Source organism: Balaenoptera acutorostrata, chromosome 21 (genome assembly GCF_949987535.1).
Source record: "Balaenoptera acutorostrata chromosome 21, mBalAcu1.1, whole genome shotgun sequence".
NCBI classification, from domain to species: Eukaryota; Metazoa; Chordata; class Mammalia; order Artiodactyla; family Balaenopteridae; genus Balaenoptera; species Balaenoptera acutorostrata.
The window spans coordinates 4,519,451-4,537,343 of NC_080084.1; the positions used below are offsets into that span (position 1 = coordinate 4,519,451).

The 17,893-nt window shown below is 43.2% G+C and overlaps 1 long non-coding RNA gene across 2 annotated transcripts in view; it reads left to right on the plus strand.

The window, feature by feature from the left end:
- Positions 1–17,139, plus strand: part of LOC103012790 (uncharacterized) — a 109,525-nt gene extending 92,386 nt beyond the window's left edge. For both annotated transcript variants that reach the window (XR_009006558.1, XR_009006560.1), the window contains one exon: positions 16,153–17,139. This is a non-coding gene — a long non-coding RNA (uncharacterized LOC103012790). The remainder of the gene's footprint in view (positions 1–16,152) is intronic.
- Positions 17,140–17,893: the final 754 nt, after the last annotated feature.

A 17,893-nucleotide genomic window follows, 5' to 3' on the forward strand; every position in this document is an offset into this window, starting at 1 on the left:
TCCAGAAAAGGAAGGGTCTCGACATCCCAGGTAAGGGACCGGCCTGGTGTCAGTGGGGCTGCGTTCAGGTGTCGACTTCCTGGGGTTGCAGAGGTGCCACAGTAGGTACCCTGGTCTGAATTTTCAAGGCACGACTAAGATGATCCCACGCAGGTGGGAGGGAGGAGGAGGCCCCAATAGGCTGGCGTGCAGGACTTCTGCAAGAGGCACAGGGTTTGAAAGGTATGTCATGTCTTGTGTGTTACCTAGGCTGATGATCCCAGAGTTCTGAGTTTACACTGAAGCAATGATATTCAAATGCAAACAAATAGTAACTGGACAGATATACGACTGCAACCACTGCATAGCGTAAGCTATATATAGATTTACGTATTTACACTCCCAGGGAGAGAGAAGTGGAAAGATTTCTTTAAAAAAAAGAAAGAAAGAAAAGTATACAGCCTTTTGATGAGTTTTCTCATGTTCTGTCTTCATGTAAAATGAAATTTAGGGCCAAAGGCTGTAAACAGTAACAAATATGCAACATCCATCTGGAGTGGTATATGAATAGTTACTAAGGAAACGTTTCCAAGAAAGAAACCATAAATGCTTTCACCAAAGCCAGATAATTAGAAGTGTTGTTAAAGAAACAGTGTAGCATTTAAAAAAAAAAAAATCCCTGGTTAAGATAAAACAGATTTGATTACATTTTAGTTGCCAGTTCTCCCCCAAATCTTTAAAATCTTTCATGAAAATGAATTAAAATCGTAATTCTTAATAGGAAATTTGAGAACAATCAAGCTCTCTCAATAGATTAGAATGTTGCAAATTTCTGAAAATAATGTATAATCTTCAGAGTACACTACGTCACACATTATTTTCTTCTCCTAACTCATGGGATGCTTTTTCCCTTTGAAAAAGATCCTCTATATCCTTTTTCTGTTTTAGTAAGTTTAGAGAAGGTAAATTTCATTACTATAATTTCATGTAGGCTTGCAAACAAAGACTGGCCCACATCATAAAGAGAACCACGGGGTGTCTGAAACATATCTGGCAACTGTGGTTATCCACAAAGTGCCCTTTGAGTTGGGGCAGGACTGTGTGAACGAGGAACTAAAGCACAGAAGGGAAAAGTAACCCTGGGATAAGAGCCTGAGTCAGGAGAAAACCCTGGTAGGTGGAGAGCTCTGGTACTCCCTGCCTTCTGGGCTGTGGTACCCGCAGGCAGGTTCACAGTCCCTTCTCTGAGATTCGTGGGGTCAGATGTGTTTCCAAGTTCCGAATGTTTTGGGCTTCATGAAGGTAACCTATTTCGGACATACTGTGACAGATGGTGTGACACCCCAGGGAGGCTGGGGCAGCCGCTCACAACCCAACACAGCAGCACGTCTGCAGTTTCTGTATGAACATCACACTAGCTGGGATAAAGGGAGACTAAGAATAGCCTCCAGTCAGTTCAGACCAGGTTTCGCCTTCAAATGAATTCTGAAAATCTTTTGGTTTTCAGGAATTTCTTTGGAATTGTGGGCAAAAGATGGTGAACCTGTAATTAAATGTAAGAGTCTGTGCCCTCTTCCTCTGCACGGAGGGAAATCCTCTCTGGGCTCTGGGTGGAAAGTCCTCTCCAGTGGCTCCTTCACTCTGTCCCCCTTGAGCTCCACAGCAGAGCTTGAACAAGAGACAGCAGCGCCCCGACCCCTGTGCGACCCTGGCTGGACCATCAGTGAGTCTTGAAAGAGGTGCATTTGACCTTTGGTCAAATGTGGAGATCCTCATTAGCTACACCCCAAGAGGAGGATTTTGTATTTGCTGGATCTGGTGCAGCATGGTGAGTATGTGGGTATCCAAATCCTGGGGAATCTTTCACTCTATTGCTCACTTTTACCTAAATTAAGTGTATCGTTTGTCTCAACAGTGCAAGATAATCGATGATTAAAAAACATCTTAGTTTCCTAATGAACTTAGATGGATAAGGATCCCTGTCTGTTCTTCTATCTGCTCCCTTTCTCTCCCCACTGAGCCCTCTGCCCCCAATCCAAGTTACATGGAATTAAAAGTATGAGCAAATTTTGAAAAACCTTATTTGGGGTATTGAGATAACTAGCACTAGTTTTCAAGCATAACAGATGTAGCCAGTGTGAAGTAAAGTCATCTTTTTGGCTGTGAACCAATTTTAAGTTTGAAATGGTCAAGTGGTCAGTTTAAGAACTGAAAAATGCCATTTTCTTGGTCTTCAGACGTACTCAATGGAGGAAAATAATGAAAGAAAGAAATATAATGTGAGCTACACTTGCCACTTAAAATGCTCTAGTAGCTGCATTTAAAAATGTTAAAGGAAGGAAGTGAAATTAATTTTAATATGTTTTATTTAAGCTAATATATCAGGAACATTAACTTAATATAAAAAATAATGAGGGGCTTCCCTGGTGGCGCAGTGGTTGAGAATCTGCCTGCCAATGCAGGGGACACGGGTTCAAGCCCTGGTCTGGGAAGATCCCACATGCCGCGGAGCAACTGGGCCCGTGAGCCACAACTACTGAGCCTGCGCGTCTGGAGCCTGTGCTCCGCAACAAGAGAGGCCGCGATAATGAGAGGCCCGAGCACCGCGATGAAGAGTGGCCCCCGCTTGCCACTAGAGAAAGCCCTCGCACAGAAACGAAGACCCAACACAGCCATAAATAAATAAATAAAATTTTAAAAAATAATAATAATAATGAAATAACTTACATTCTTTTTTTCACACCAAGTCTTCAAAGTCTTGTGTGTATTTTTTACTTAAAGACCATCTCGAATTGTACCAACCACATTTCAAGTGTTCAGTCGCCACATATGACCATCAGCTACTGTGCGGGGAACGTGAAAGTTTAGAAAATAGAGCCAGCACCCAAACTCTCAGCAATTTGTGATTCTTCTGGGGAAAGAATGGCTCCTACTTAAACTAATGAAGCACACAGGATTCAGGAAGAGAATCGCATGTCATTCCTTGGCTAAGCAGAAGTCACAATTTGAATCCAAAATTGGAGGAAACAGTGCAATGGAAAAGTTTTGCCCATCAATTTTTTTGCAAACCCAGGTATCTCTGTTGACTTTAACCCTGGTAGCAATGTAAACTGCTCTGAGGAAAGCAAACGTTAACATGGTAAATAAGTGTTGCAATGGTTCAAAAGTAAAATTCAAGCGTGTTTAGGCAGTTAGGCTTCCTGCCCTCTGGAGCCAGGGAATTTAGATTTTGCAATCTTGTTTTAGAGTAACCAGCTGCATCTAGATTTTCACCACTATAAAATGAGAATAACATACAGTGTTTGTTACAGGCATTGTTCTCAGTGTATTACATGCACTGATTTGTTTAATCCTCACAATAATTGTGTAAGGAAGACACTATGTTTTATTCCCACTTGAAAGATGAAGAAACTGAGACCAAAAAGGTAAAGTAACTTCCCTGCAAGGTCACAGAGCTAAGGAGAAATGAATTAGAATTCAAACCCATGTGATTAATCATTATTCTCTAAACTACTAGATCTACAAGGTAAAAATAAGATGAAATCTCATTATCTTAAATAGAAATTATAGTATAAATGCAATATATTAATATTCAGAAACAACCCTTTATTAATGAAAATGACATTTGTTAAAGGAAATCCTATTCCGTTTATGTTTAAATTATATGTAGTTTGTCTCATGTTGTACTAAGACAACTAAAATTTAAACTCATTCATTCATTTATTCTGCTGAAATATCAACTCTCAGTGAGACTTTCCCTGATCACTTAAGGTAAAGTAGTAACAACACCCCAGCCCTTGGCAATCTCAATCTTCCTTAATTATAAATTTATACATATAAATTCCTCATTATAAATATATACATTATAAATTTATATATAAATTCCTTATTATAAATTTACTTACATGTTTGTGCTCTCTCCATCCTTAATAATATAAGCTCCACACAGGCAAGACTTGTTTTCTGTTTTGTTCACTACTATATTGGCAGTACCTAAGAACAATGTTTGGATCTTAGTAAATTCTCAATAAATATTTATTAATTGAATAAATGAATGATTTTTATATTTATTCATTTATGCTGAAACAACACACATAGCAATTATGTACATAGACTGTGGAGCAAAATATACTTGTGTTGGGGTATAGCTGCCATTTACTATTTGTAAAGTATACAAATAATAATAAATATATTGACCTTGTAAGGTTATAGGGAATAGGATACCACTTTCTAAAAGTGACATAGAGGCTGACACACTGAATGTGGTTGTGTTGTTATCTTTGTAACGTTTTTATTACTTATCCATTCCTTAAATAAATACAGTGCCAAACACTGTGCTGGGTGCTGGAGGACTTTGCATTGAAGAAGACATCTCTTTTGAGATACCTCGTACATTGTAGATAGATTGCTGGACTGATGAGAAGGAAAGGAATTCTTCAGGACGCCACAGCCCTGCAGGCTTTAGCCCCGACCCCAGCCCCCAACCACAGAGTGAGCTGAAAGCAGAGTCATGAGCTGGGAGCAGTAAGCAGATGGGACGTGCAGTGTTTCCCTGAGGGCAAAGGCTGAGAGCTGTACTGCAGTCGGGAGCTCCAGCCTTGGTCCGGTGCCAGGTGGGCAAGGGAAGCCTGTGTTCTGACATCAGCCGGGGGTTTTCAGAGGGGGCTGAAGTAGACAGTGCCAGCTTCAGTAGTAGCAAAAGGAGGCACAAGTTCTCTCTGATGAAGTTTGCATGACTTCCATGCACTCAAGCAAATATGAGTTCAAAAAGATCACCAAACACACAAATAAACAAGACATCATGTCATAGAAAAGGGAGATAAACAGACTTAGACCCCAAAGGATTTCATATTTTTAAATTCTCAGATAAAGAATACATAATTTTTAAATACGAAGTATTTATGGAAATAAAGGATGGGATCATAAATTTGATCAAGAAACAAAATGATGGGTTGATTTACAAAACAACCTAATAGAACTTTTTTTTTTCTTTTTAGTTGATTTACAATGTTGTGTTACTTTCAGGTGTAGAGCCAAGTGATTCAGTTTATATATATATATATATATATATATATATATATATATATATATATACACACACACACACACACACACACATATATAATGTATACATAAGCATCTATATAAAGTATATATATAAGTATATATATATACATATATAAAGTGTATATATATACTTCTTCAGATTCTTTTCCATTATAGGTTATTACAAGATATTTAATATAGTTCCCTGTGCTATAGAGCAGGCCCCTGTTGTTTTTCTGTTTTACGTATAGTAGTGTGTATCTGCTAATCCCAAACCCCTAATTTATCCCTCCCTCCCCTTCCGCTTTGGTAACCATAAATTTGTTTTCTATGTATGTGAGTCTGTTTCTGCTTTGTAAATAAGTTCTTTTGCATCCTTTTTTTTAGATTCCACATGTAAGTGATATCATGTGATACTTGTTTTTCTTTGTATGACTTCATTTAGTATGATAATCTCTAGGTCCATCCATGTTGCTGCAAATGGCATTATTTCATTCTTATTTATGGCTGAGTAGTATTCCACTGTATATATGGACCACATCTTATATATATACCACATCTTCTTTATCCATTGATCTGTTGATGGACACTTAGGTTGCTTCCATGTCTTGGCTATTGTGAATAGTGCTGCTTTGAACATTGGGGTGCATGTATCTTTTTGAATTAGAGTTTTTGTCTTTTCCAGATAGATGTCCAGGAGTGGAATTGCTGGATCCTATGGTAACTCTATTTTTAGTTTTTTAGGGACTGTCCATACTGTTCTCCACCGTGGCTGCACCAATTTACATTCCCACCAACAGTGTAGGAGGGTTCCCTTTTCTCCACACCCTCTCCAGCATTTATTATTTGTAGCCTATTTGATGATGACCATTCTGACCAGTGTGAGGTGATACCCCATTGTAGTTTTGATTTGTAATAGAACTTTTTAAAGTGAAAAGTATAATTGTTGAAATTGAAAACTCAATGGATAGATTAGTGTGTTAATAGTAGCTGAAGAGAGACTATATGATTCTAAACGTATAAACTATGGGAAAGAGATAAAGGGATGTGGAGGATAGAAGGAGAAGTCCACCAAACATATAAGCAGAGTCCCAGAGGGAGAGAATAGAAAGAGGTGATACTTGAAGAGAAGAGGGGATTTCTGATGAGAGAAAACTTACCAACAGGATAAATGAAATTATTTGGATATGCCAGAACGAACTACAGAATATCTAAGCAAAGAGAAGGCCTGATAAGCAGCGAAAGAGAAAATGCAAGTCTTCCATAGAGGATCGACAACTAAACTTACAGCAGCCTTCTCAACACACAAAAAGGAGCCAGGAATGGTGGAATGGTATCATCAATAGCTGAATAACAACGTAGAAAAACTATTTTAAGAATAAGAGTGGGGGCTTCCCTGGTGGCGCAGTGGTTAAGAATCTGCCTGCTAATGCAGGGGACACGGGTTTGAGCCCTGGTCCGGGAAGATCCCACATTAAAAAAAAAAAAAAAAAGAATAAGAGTGAAATAACAACCTTTTGAGATAAAGGCCCAGTGTTCCCAGGAGCAGAACTTTATTAAAGAAACTTCTAAAGAACCTACTTCAAGATCAAGGAAAGTGATCCCAGAAGGCAGGTTTGAGGCACAAGAAGGAATCATAGGAAAATAAAGTAGAAAACATGCAGTTTATAATAAAAACGATGTCTAATTGTGGAATTAGAACCAACACAAGGTTCTTGTATTTGGGGGAAAAGATTAAGATATTGACTACAGTTAGGCTTTGTTTACTCCAGAAATATCATTGGCAAAAATAGTAAGAGAATATTTAGCTTCCAAACCAGAAGAAGAAAAAAGGGGATAAAAAAAGTGAATAAAAGTTCTGTTAATTTTTTTAAAAGGCAAGGAAGGGGGAAAAAGTGGCATAGAAAAAGTAAGACCAAAATAATAACGTAAGATGGTATAAACACATCTAAATATATCAATTATCACAATGAATATGTGTTATCATCTTACAAGTTAAAAACAAAGTAAACCAAAGAGAGCGGGAGGAAAAAAATTCCAACTATATACTATTTGTGAGACATACCTAAAACATTAAAACACTAACAAGTTGAAGTAAAAGAATAGAAAACAATATAACAGATAAACACTTATTTAAAGCAATATTATATTCAATAACTTTTTGAATAAAGAAAACAAAACACTACCCCAAATCTTAACCACAATTATTTTCATTTTTATAAATCCCTCTATCTTTTGCCCCAAGCTTCCATATTTTTATATTACTGTATTTGTGATATCCATTTAATTTTAATTCTGTTTTTTTCTTTTTAAAATTATAACATCATAATTTCCCAAGCTTTTATGTAGTTTGTATAATATAATTTCATAATAGCTATTTTGACCTTTTTATAATTCAATTATGTTTCCTGCCCGACCTTTCTAGTAGTGCATTTTATAAGTTTACTACCAACTCAATGAAGTAAAAATTCATTTTATTTGTTGCTTAATCATGAAACTTCAGAATCCACGTGTCATGTGAATATGTCTAGATTTGGCGGGTACCCGTGTTCCTCTTACACAGGCCACTCTGATTTTGTGGGTTTTGCGGTCCCTCGTGCAGGCTGAAGCCGTGCCCTCTTCTGCACATCCTCACGTAGCACCACCTGTCCGGCTGGTCATCTTAACTGACTCTTCCTGTTCTTTTCGAAGAGGGTAGAGGGCTGCTCAGCTGGTTGGGAGTTAGAGGGGGGATACAGGGCCTTTGGACCAAGTCTCAAGACAGTACAAGACTGAAGCAGAGGCCCTCAAAATACCAACACCAGGGACAACAATAATGAGTGTTATCTGTGCAGGACTTCCTATGCGCTGTGCACTGTTTCATCATCTTACAGAGTGTTGTCTGTGCAGGACTTCCTATGCGCTGTGCACTGTTTCATCATCTTACAGACAGTATTGCTTAGTGTGGGTCCATGAAGGCCTTGAAGACCTGCTCAAATCCTCTTTCTACTCCTCCCTTCTTTGTTTCCAAAGAAATCAGAGCCAAGTGACTAGGCATTCAGGCCTCTTGCCTGTTTGTAGAAGCTGTAAAATTGGCATCAATACTTCCATTCATCTGCCTCTCTTCTGGGTCCAGAGGGCATGATGACAGTATGGATTATGAAACAAAGGGGTGTTAACTTGGGGGCAGAAGGCCAAAAAGAAAAATACAAACAAACAAACCATAGGGGTAAATGCTAATGAGTAGAGAACCGGCTTGTAACTAAGACTCTCCCAGGCTTTGAGGAACTTAATAAAATTAGATTATGTTTCAATGACAGGCATTGCAGCAAAGCTGAATAATGATAACACATTTAGTGCAGCACATACAAATTACTTGTGTGCATAATTATGGATTTACACAAACTAATGGACCATTTGAACTCCTCCCTCATCTCTGACTACAAACCTTTGTTTTCCTCCTAGGAATTGGAAAAAAGTCAATGTGTCAGCAATTCATCTATTTCTGCCTGTTGGTTCATCATGCAGAAATTAAATGAGGTGCATAATGTAAATTTAGATGTCAACATTCTGTTGAATTCTAGAAAGATGCATTAAAATGTTTAGTTTGCATCATATTTCAACAGATTTGTGTCATTCTAAGTTTGTTAATTTTGGCTTATGGAACACTGAACATTTGCATAAATCTAAATTCTACTAAGGACCCTGTGCTAATACCCTGTGCTTCATATTATTTTTCCAAAGAACAAGCTTGATCTGTTCAATCCAATCTTTAAAATCTTCATTATATACTTTGGAAAGCAATATTCTCTTCAATCTCCAGTATTCTGCCATTAAATCAGTCTTGTGAACTGGTCTTAGTAGTTTTATCTGACAGGCTAATCATTTGACACCAACATTATCACGATGTATTAAAAACCAAACCAAATCAAAGCAAAACAAAAAAAACAAGGTTCGTGTTGCCAGTCACACGGTTGGTCTCTGCTAGAGTACCTTGGGGCCTCCTGACAAAGGGCACACATATGGGAGCAGAGGCTAGCCAGGCTGCAGCTCTGGAGCTCAGCTGTGGACGAGCACGTCTAAGCGGGCTGTCCTGGGCCCTGCCCAGCTGATAGCAGCACGCATCATGATTACTATTGAAAGAAAGTGAATTTTAATGTTGTGCAGCACGATATGAAATGCTAGCTTATGAAAGCAGCCGACAGCGTGTGCTGCACGAGGGCTCATGAATGGAACGCTTACCTTGAAACTGGCCCCCTACCCTCTTAACATCCCCACCTATCTAACCTAAGCCTCATCCCCAGACTAAGGCCACTGTAACCCTTCCTCTGTTTTCTTGCTTCAGCCTCATCCCATTTCAACTGCTCTCCACAATCAATCTTCCTACAATAACGCTACTGTCCTGTCCTGTCCCAACGGGATGACTGGAGTTCACACGTTTACCTGTTGGATCAGGTCCAAGTGCCTCGACCTGGCTTTACGTCACTCTCCCTTTCTCCCTTCCTTCTTCCCTCCCTTTTTCCTTTCCTCCCTCCCTCTCTTCTTTTCTTCTTGACTTTCGATCTACTGAATTATAATCTACACACAGAAAAGTGGACGTATCGTAAGCGTTGCCTGGCTCAGGGGATTCTCACAAAGTGGACACACCCAGGTGACACCCAGATCAGGAAGGAGAGCCTGACAGGCCCCCAGAAGCCCCTCCTTGCCCCCTCTCGGGAGCTACTCACACAAGCTAAAGGGAAACACTGTCCCACCTTCTAAGAGCAGATACTAGTTTGGTCAGGCCTTCTACATGCAGGGCTCAGGGGACGGCTCTGACTTGGGGGCCTGAGGATGCCTTGGCCCCCAGGCCTGTGGCAGCGAGTCTAATTCAAGGCCCTGCTCTGATGGATCTGGATGCCCTGTCATCTGCCTTCATCAGAACTTGCTCAGGAACTGCCAGCCGGAGGTGTCAGGGTGACAGCTGGTGAGAGCTGGGCAGGGAGGGACTGGGGACGAGTTGGGTCTGATGAGGAAGACGTGGAGCTAATGTCATAGGCAGCGTGGTCCCCTCCCACCCCCAGGCCTGCTCTTCAGCCACTTCACTACCCTCCCACACAATTGCACGTCCCCGAACAAAGTCACAAAAGGCACCTGCAACAGTGGTGTTCAACCCATAGAGTCCCCAGTTGACACCAGGGCTTTTGCATCTCAAGTGGAATGCCTCCAGAGAGGGGCTGGGGGGTTCCCTGACGCTGCTCCCATCTCAACAACTGTCTTCCTGTCTTCCAGGAGCAGAGACAAGAAAATATTGTTTACCTGTGATTCTTTTTAACGGCAGTTCAACAAGTGCTACTAGTTATTGCCTTATTCTAAAGTTGAGATTTTCTTAGACATCTATTGAGAATGTAACATAAAAATAATAAGTTAGATATCGAAGAAAAGTCAGGAGGTTTATCATAACCCCAGCCTAACTCTACAACCACTTTAATTTGCAGATCACCTCCCGGTCCTGTCCACACTCACTCCAAGTCTTACCCTGTGGTTACCGCAGGTTCACATGAGGAGATTGTCTTTAAGTGGCCTTTTGTTTATGCAAACAAAAGGGATGCTTTACAGAAAATGATCTCTCTACCAAAGGGATAATTTTAATGCAGAATCATAAAATTCTGCCTTTCTTTTCTGACATAGCCTCAATCTCTTTGTTCAGGGAAGCTGTGTAGCTGGGGGAAACAAATGGCAATGACGCCAGTCCCTGCAGAGCCTGGGTTTTGTTCCTGTCAGTTACTGTTTAAATAAACACATGGATGTCAGCTTAAACTTCTTATGTCTCAGAATCTCCAGGAGTAAAGTGCGGAGGATGAGACCTACCCCACCCACCTCACAGGATGTTTGCTTCACTGAGTAAACCTACACCGAGTCCCAACCGCACACGCGCCAGGCCCCTCGCTGGGGACTGCGGACACGGCAGTGCCAGCACCTGCATCCACCGGGCATCGGGCAGGTGCCGGCTCCGGTCCAGATGGGCGAGGCCCCCTCAGGAGCGGCTGCAGTCAGTCCCTGCCCGTCCTCATCCTCGCACTCCCTGAGAGCAGCTCCCGGGCCGCAGGATGGACGCAGGCATGTGAGCTCTCTGAGCGGCCCCTGTCCCTTTCCCCGGGCTCCCTCCGCGGTCCCTCCCCAGCTCCCCCCCAACCCGCCTCAGCTCTCCTTCACCAAAGCCTCAGGCGGGGCCCAATGCTCCCTTGGCCTGGAACCCGCATCCCGGGCAACACAAAACCCGTTCCCCTCCCCAGAAGGGAAGTGTAGGGGCCTTAGGAACACAGGGGCCCCCCTTTAAGATACATCACCTCCCTCAAAAATGCTCAGAAAAAAGGTTTTCTGCTGAGCAGGGGAAAAATTGTTTTGAAACATTCCATTTCGAATTCCATCTCATTCCACTGACATAAATCCAAAAGCCAGAGTGGTTGTTTCTGATTGGAAGTGACTTGCAGGATTTTGCAGAAAGGGTGGCTTTTGTGTCAGGCGTTGAAGACAGATGGGACTGAAATAGGGCATCTCCCGTGGGGCGCCGGGGGCGGAGGGCAGAGGTGGGAGGATCCAGAGTGTGTCTGGGGGCCGTGGGGACCCACATGCACACAGGGCACACCGGAAGGGCAGCCGCCCTGGACGACAAGGGCTGTGGCCCGAGACGGCCCGGCTGAAGCCCCCCCTCTAAGGGGCCAGCGGGCTCGTCGTTGTGCAGGCATCCAGAGGCCCCGAGTCCCCGTCGCCCTTCACCTGAGCAATCACCGTACACCTGTCTGCACAGGCCCCGCTGTGCCCGAGTCTACCTTCTGTTCACGGCCTCCCCTCTGAAATGGGGGGGTTCTCTGAGACGGCTCTCCCACGGACACTCGAGGCTGTTTTTCCTCCCATATGCCATGTAACGGGGGCCCACAGGAAGGGGGGTGGGTGCCTCCGTGCCCACCTCTGCCACCTCCACACAGTTGCACCCATTTTCCTGCCAGACCTGTGCCTCTGACGTTCATGTGACTCGGACATGCTACCCCCCCCGCCCCGGGCTTCTCCCCGGTTTCTGTCATCTCTCAGTCACCTTCTTCACTCACTGGTTCCTGGGCTTCCTTCCACTCAAATTCCATCCTTTTTGTGACTTAGACTTTCCCAGGGGAGGCCATCTAGGTTCCCCAGCATCTCGGTTTTTTCATGTCGTGTCTCAAATGATCTTTTCTTCCCTCTCCAGCAGCTGCCCACTCGGACAGCTGCCTCCGGACACTGCCCCCGGACACTGCACCACCTCTGAAAGCTTGAAGGCCAACCTCCAGCTCCCAGACCATCCATGTCCTTCTAGTTTAGTTATTCAAGTATCCCTCCTAGAGGGCTTCCAACCTCATCACGACTCACACTTCACTGTCTCCCACTTCTTCCCTGTCCATCAATAGTCTCATAAATGGCTCTCCTCTTGCTTAGATTCAATCCCATGCTCCACCATTCTAATCATCCTTTACAGATGCCATAAATTCCTTTATCTGTCATGGCTTCATGCATGGGCTATGGGCAGGTATCCCGAGCAGCAGCATAAGGGATGGATTAAATCAGAAAGAAATTGGAGGCAAAGCTGCTGGGAAGAAAAAATGATTCAGCAGATAAGTATATATATATTTATATACACATATATTCTTTGAATATATATATACACATATATTCTTTAAAAACGTAAATAGGCTGTGTAAATGTATGGTTGAACTAAGTTACATAGAGTAATTAATTATATTCTTCATGAAGAATTAGCAATATTTGACTTGAGCAAATAGTTCAGCCTTGGATTTGTCATGTTCAAAAGATCAATTTTTGAATGACTGTCCCAAATTATCTCAAATATATTTATGCCCACAAGCTGTAAAACATTTATAGTTGTGGTCTGGGGGCTAAGCGGGCCTGAAAGTATCTTTCCACAGTAATTGGAAAAAGCCTCCCATATCCAGCTGGCTATTTTTAAACACAAGCAACGTCTCACTCCTTCCAAATCAGATTGCTTTAAACTTGGAGAACAAGGGCCCTTATTCAGGACATGTGTGTACCACCTCTAAGGCCCAGTTTCTTCAAAGTATCTGGATTGAAACAGTGCCCGGAAAAAGTGATTAAAGTAGCTATGAGTTTTGAAAACTTTGAAAACAGTCATACAGATTTTAAAGATGTATTTAAAAACAAATAAACAGAAACTAATTCTACCCAAAGTACCTGGAAAAAGAAAGAGGCCAGGGAACAGCTTTACTCTAAGTGCCAAGAGAAATGAGCACTGGAGAAAGAAAGGGGTTTCATTGACTCAATGCCAAGAGGCCACCTCTGGCAAAGCGCTTTAAATGGCTATTTTATTCATGTGTTGTCTCTAAATCCAAAAATGTTAAGTGAAGCTAACGCACCCGGAGTGTTTGGTTCTACGTGGGGATGCTGAGGGCAGAGCTTGCCGCAGCTGCTGCAGGGTGAGGGTACCCGTCTCGTGCCCACCTCCTGGGCATCCCCAGCACGGTGGGAACCAGAGAAAGTGCTGGGAAAAGAGCAAAAATGACGGAGTGCCTGTGAAAGGCAGCTCAATAAATTAGTTTTTGTTTTAATTGTTAGGGCAGAAAGCATTATATTAATCCCTTGTAGTTCTGGGACTAAGAGTGGTTTATATGAAGCAACTGTAGTGAAAAGAAAGGGAACAAAATAGTTCTAGTAAAAGAAACTTGAGAGATTTCTACCACAGATATTCAAGATACGACTAAGTAATTTTGTGCCGGTATAAACGCTGTACTGATGATATGCCTCTGCCACGTTCTCGGACCAGGACTACCTCCTGGGAATCTGGATGGCAGTGGGACCTGCGGAAGGTCCCGCCGCTGCAGCCAAGACGGGTTCTAGCCAGACCTCTGTCTATTTCAACTCTGTGACCTGGAACAGGTAGCCTCCCTTCGCTGACAGTTCTTTCCTCTTCTTAGACTGACATGTTGGCGTCCACCCTAGGAAAGAGGAACGCCATCCCTGGAACTAATTAGGACAGAGTGTGCAGACGTGGCTGTGTTAGGATGTAGCCAAGGGCCGGCCCAGCTTGACCTCATCCTTTCTGTACACTCATCCACTGGGGAAGAAGCAGGGCCCTTGAGAAGAGAAGGTTGGGATGGGGTCTTGGCGAGCAGACAGAGGGTCAGGAAAGGTTGGAAAAGCACAGTAACATTTACAAGCACAGACATGCAGTGACCCTGACGCTGGTTCCCCGAAGTGGTAGCATTTCCCAACTGTGGAGCTAGAAAATGGAAACCCTGGTGCAGTGGGCGTTCCAGAGAGGGCAGGATCAGAAAAAGGTCCTCCTGTCAAACGTGAAGAAATACGGCAGAGTGCTTGCCCTTACTGAAGGTTCGTGGAGCACCTTAGCATAGTAAAGGCTCTGACAAGTCCTGCAGCAAAGAAACAGGATTTACTATTTAATCCTGAACTTGCTGGACTATAGAAACTTTAACAAACATGTCTGTTAACATTTCACTGAACACAATAGATAAACATTGTTCTAGGGAATAAAAATCCAAGCTCTCTAACATGGCACGTGATGCCCTGCGGGGTAAGCTCCTGCTGCTGTCTGCCTCAAACCTGACGCGGCACCGAGCCCAACCCCCTTAAGACTCATCGCTGCCCCGCCTCGCAGTTCCGCAAGCCCCGGCTGGCCCTGCACATTGCAGGCCTCGGATTTCTTTGCGTGTGTTTTGTTCATTGCAAACACACATGCTGTCCCTCCTCCTTCACTGGCTAATTCCTATACTTTTTTAAGACTGGTGTGAGCCACGCGCAGGAGGACACGTCTGTCAGGGATATATTGCAACCTTGCGTGGAGCCATCTACGCGTCCGAGCACAGCAGTATCCACCCTACAGACTGCTTCCTTGTATAGTATCTCATTTAGCCCTTGCTTCTATTCCGCAAGGGAGACATCATTACCATGATCATTTTACAGATGAGAAAACGGGGATCAGAAAGCTCAGTGACTCGCCCAAGATCACCTGTCGGGTCCGGCAGGGGCAGGGCCTTCTCCCTCCGAGCCGAGGCTGCCAGGGCGGCTCCTCGCGACCGGAAACCCTCAGCCTCTAGGAGCCGCTTCCATCAGGACTCATCAGGATGCTCCTCCCTCCCGTCTCTCCTCCGACACCGTCCTGCCCGCAGCACGGCCGCCTGTCCGATGGGCCTCTGGTGACTCGGAGGACTGAGGACAGAGCCTCGGGGCGCGGGGGAAGGAAACTCATTTGTACCCGGTGCGCGCATCTCTTCTCACAGCTGCTGCTGTTCCCAATTTTCTGCTTGGCTGGATTTTTTTTTTAGTGTTAACTGGTTTTTTCCTCTTGCTAAACGCAAAACAAACCAAAAAAGCACAGTCACGTAAGTGTACACGTGCGAACATGTTTCTTTCAGAAGCAAATATTTGTAATAACAAAGAGCTGGAAAGGATGAAAATTATCTTTAAAATGTTTTACGTCACTTATGCTATTTTAGACGTAGAAAGTGACTAAAGGAAAAGGCTGCAACTACAGTTGGAATCACTGAGCTCATTAACCCTTTATCTTCCTCAGCTGCCCCGGGTCCTCAGCTTGCGGGGAGCTTCCTGGGGCGGTGAGTGAGGCTTGTTCCCCCAGTCTGCACCCCTGGGCCCTCCTAAGGATGCAGCCTAAGAAAACCACTTGCACCGAGACACTAGGGTGTGGGGGGTTTGCTCCTCCCAGAGTAATTAGTGTTTTAAAGGAGAATCCACCCTCACTCCCAAGGCAATGATTAACCCTGAGAAATGAATCCGTGGGGGTAGATCTTTTGGGTCTATGTCACTCTGATAAGCATAACTTTTAGGCCAAGTAGGCCTTCCTGGCATCTTCCAAGTTGCTTCACAAGCAAGGACCTTTTCCTCTCCCTTGACTACCAGGTGGAGATAAGTGAAGCGAAGTTTAAAAAGGGGTTTTAATGCCTATGTGTGTTAAATGGAATAAACAGTCATTTTCCATTATTTAAGCAGCTGCACAGACCTAATGAAAAGCATTCTGTTTTCAAACAGTTGCACTTTTAAGTGTTTCTTGCTGCCCTCTACCCCTCACTCCTCTTGTACTTGACGTGGCCTTTCAAGATAAATAAGGCCTTTTTTCTGCTATTGCAGGATTTCCTTCTGAAATGCAGAGAGCATGGGTGAGAAGCAAATCCACGCATGCCTGGCTGAGGTTGCTGATTCTGCCTGGTCCGCCAGGCGAAGGTGAACCAGACCTGCACGCCTGCGTCATCTGCACCTGCCTGCTTGGCATGACTACGTGCCCACCACACCTTGGTGCTCCACGCTGGCTCTTATCTCACCTATTTTATACACAGTAGTTTGTGTCTCTTAACCCCATACCCCCATCGTGCCCCTCTCCCCACTGGTAACCACTAGTTTGTTCTCTATATCTGTGAGTCTGTTTCTGTTTTGTTACATACATTAGTTTCTATTTTTTAGATTCCATACATAAGTGATAACATACAGTAATTGTCTTTCTCTGACTTATTTCACTAAGCATAATACCCTCTAGGTCCATCCACATTGTTGCAAATGGCAAAATTTCATTCTTTTTTATGGCTAATATTCCATTGTATATATATACCACGTCTTCTTTATCCATTCATCTGTTGATGGCCACTTAGGTTGCTTCCATATCTTGGTCATTGTAAATAATGCTGTTATGAACATTGGGGTGCATGTATCTTTTCAAATTAGCGTTTTCGTTTTCCTTGCATATATACCCAGGAGTGGAATTGCTGGATCATAGAGTAGTTCTATTTTTAATTTTTGAGAAACCTCCATACTGTTTTCCATAGCGGCTGCACCAATTTACATTCCCACCAACTGTGCACGAGGGCTCCCTTTCCTCCACACCCTCACCAACATTTGTTATTTGTAGACTTCTTGATGATAACTATTCTGACAGATGTGAGATGATATCTCATTGTAGTTTTGGTTTGCATTTCTCTGATGATTAATTATGTGGAGCATCTTTTCATGTGCCTGTTGGCCATCTGTATGTCTCCTTTGGAGAAATGTCTGTTCAAGTCTTCTCTGACGCAGTTCACACTCATACTGATCTACTTATTAAACAGTCGCCTGGCCACACCCTCAGTGTTCTCTTCCAAACACGCTTTGTCATTTTCTTTGTAATATGATAATTTTTCAAATCTTCAAGTTCTAGTTCCTTTTTGCTTAATAATACCATCTTCAAGTCATTTCTCTCTTCTCACATTTTACTATAAAAAGTCAGAAGGAGCCAAGCCTTTCCTTCAACACTTCACTTAGAAAACTCCTCAGCTAGGAATTCCCTGGTGGTCCAGTGGTTAGGACTCCGAGCTTCCACTGCAGGGGGGCACGGGTTTGATCCCTGGTCCGGGAACTAAGATCCTGCAAGCCACACGGCCAAAAAAAAAAACCCTCCTCAGCTGAATATCCAATTTTATCACTCACAAGTCCTGCCTTCCACAAAACACTAGGAAACAAACACAACTCGGCTAAGTTCTTTGCCAATTTGTAACAAGGATTGCCTTTTCTCCATTGTCCAGTAACACGTTCCTTGTTTCCATCTGAGGCCTCATTAGAATGGCCTTTTCCATCCATATAGCTGCCAACATTCTGTACATGATTATTTATGTGATCTCTAAGGAGATGGAAGCTTTCTCTACAGCTCTCCTTTCCTTTCTGAGCTTGCACCAGCACTGCCTTTAAAAGTTCCTTTATTGCCCAGTTTCAAAGCTGCTTCCACATATTTAGGTATTTATTATAGCAGCACCCCATTTCCGTCTCAGCTCAGGCTGCTATCACAAAATACCATAAACCGAGTGGCTTATCAACAATAGAAACGTATTTCTTACAGCTCTGGAGG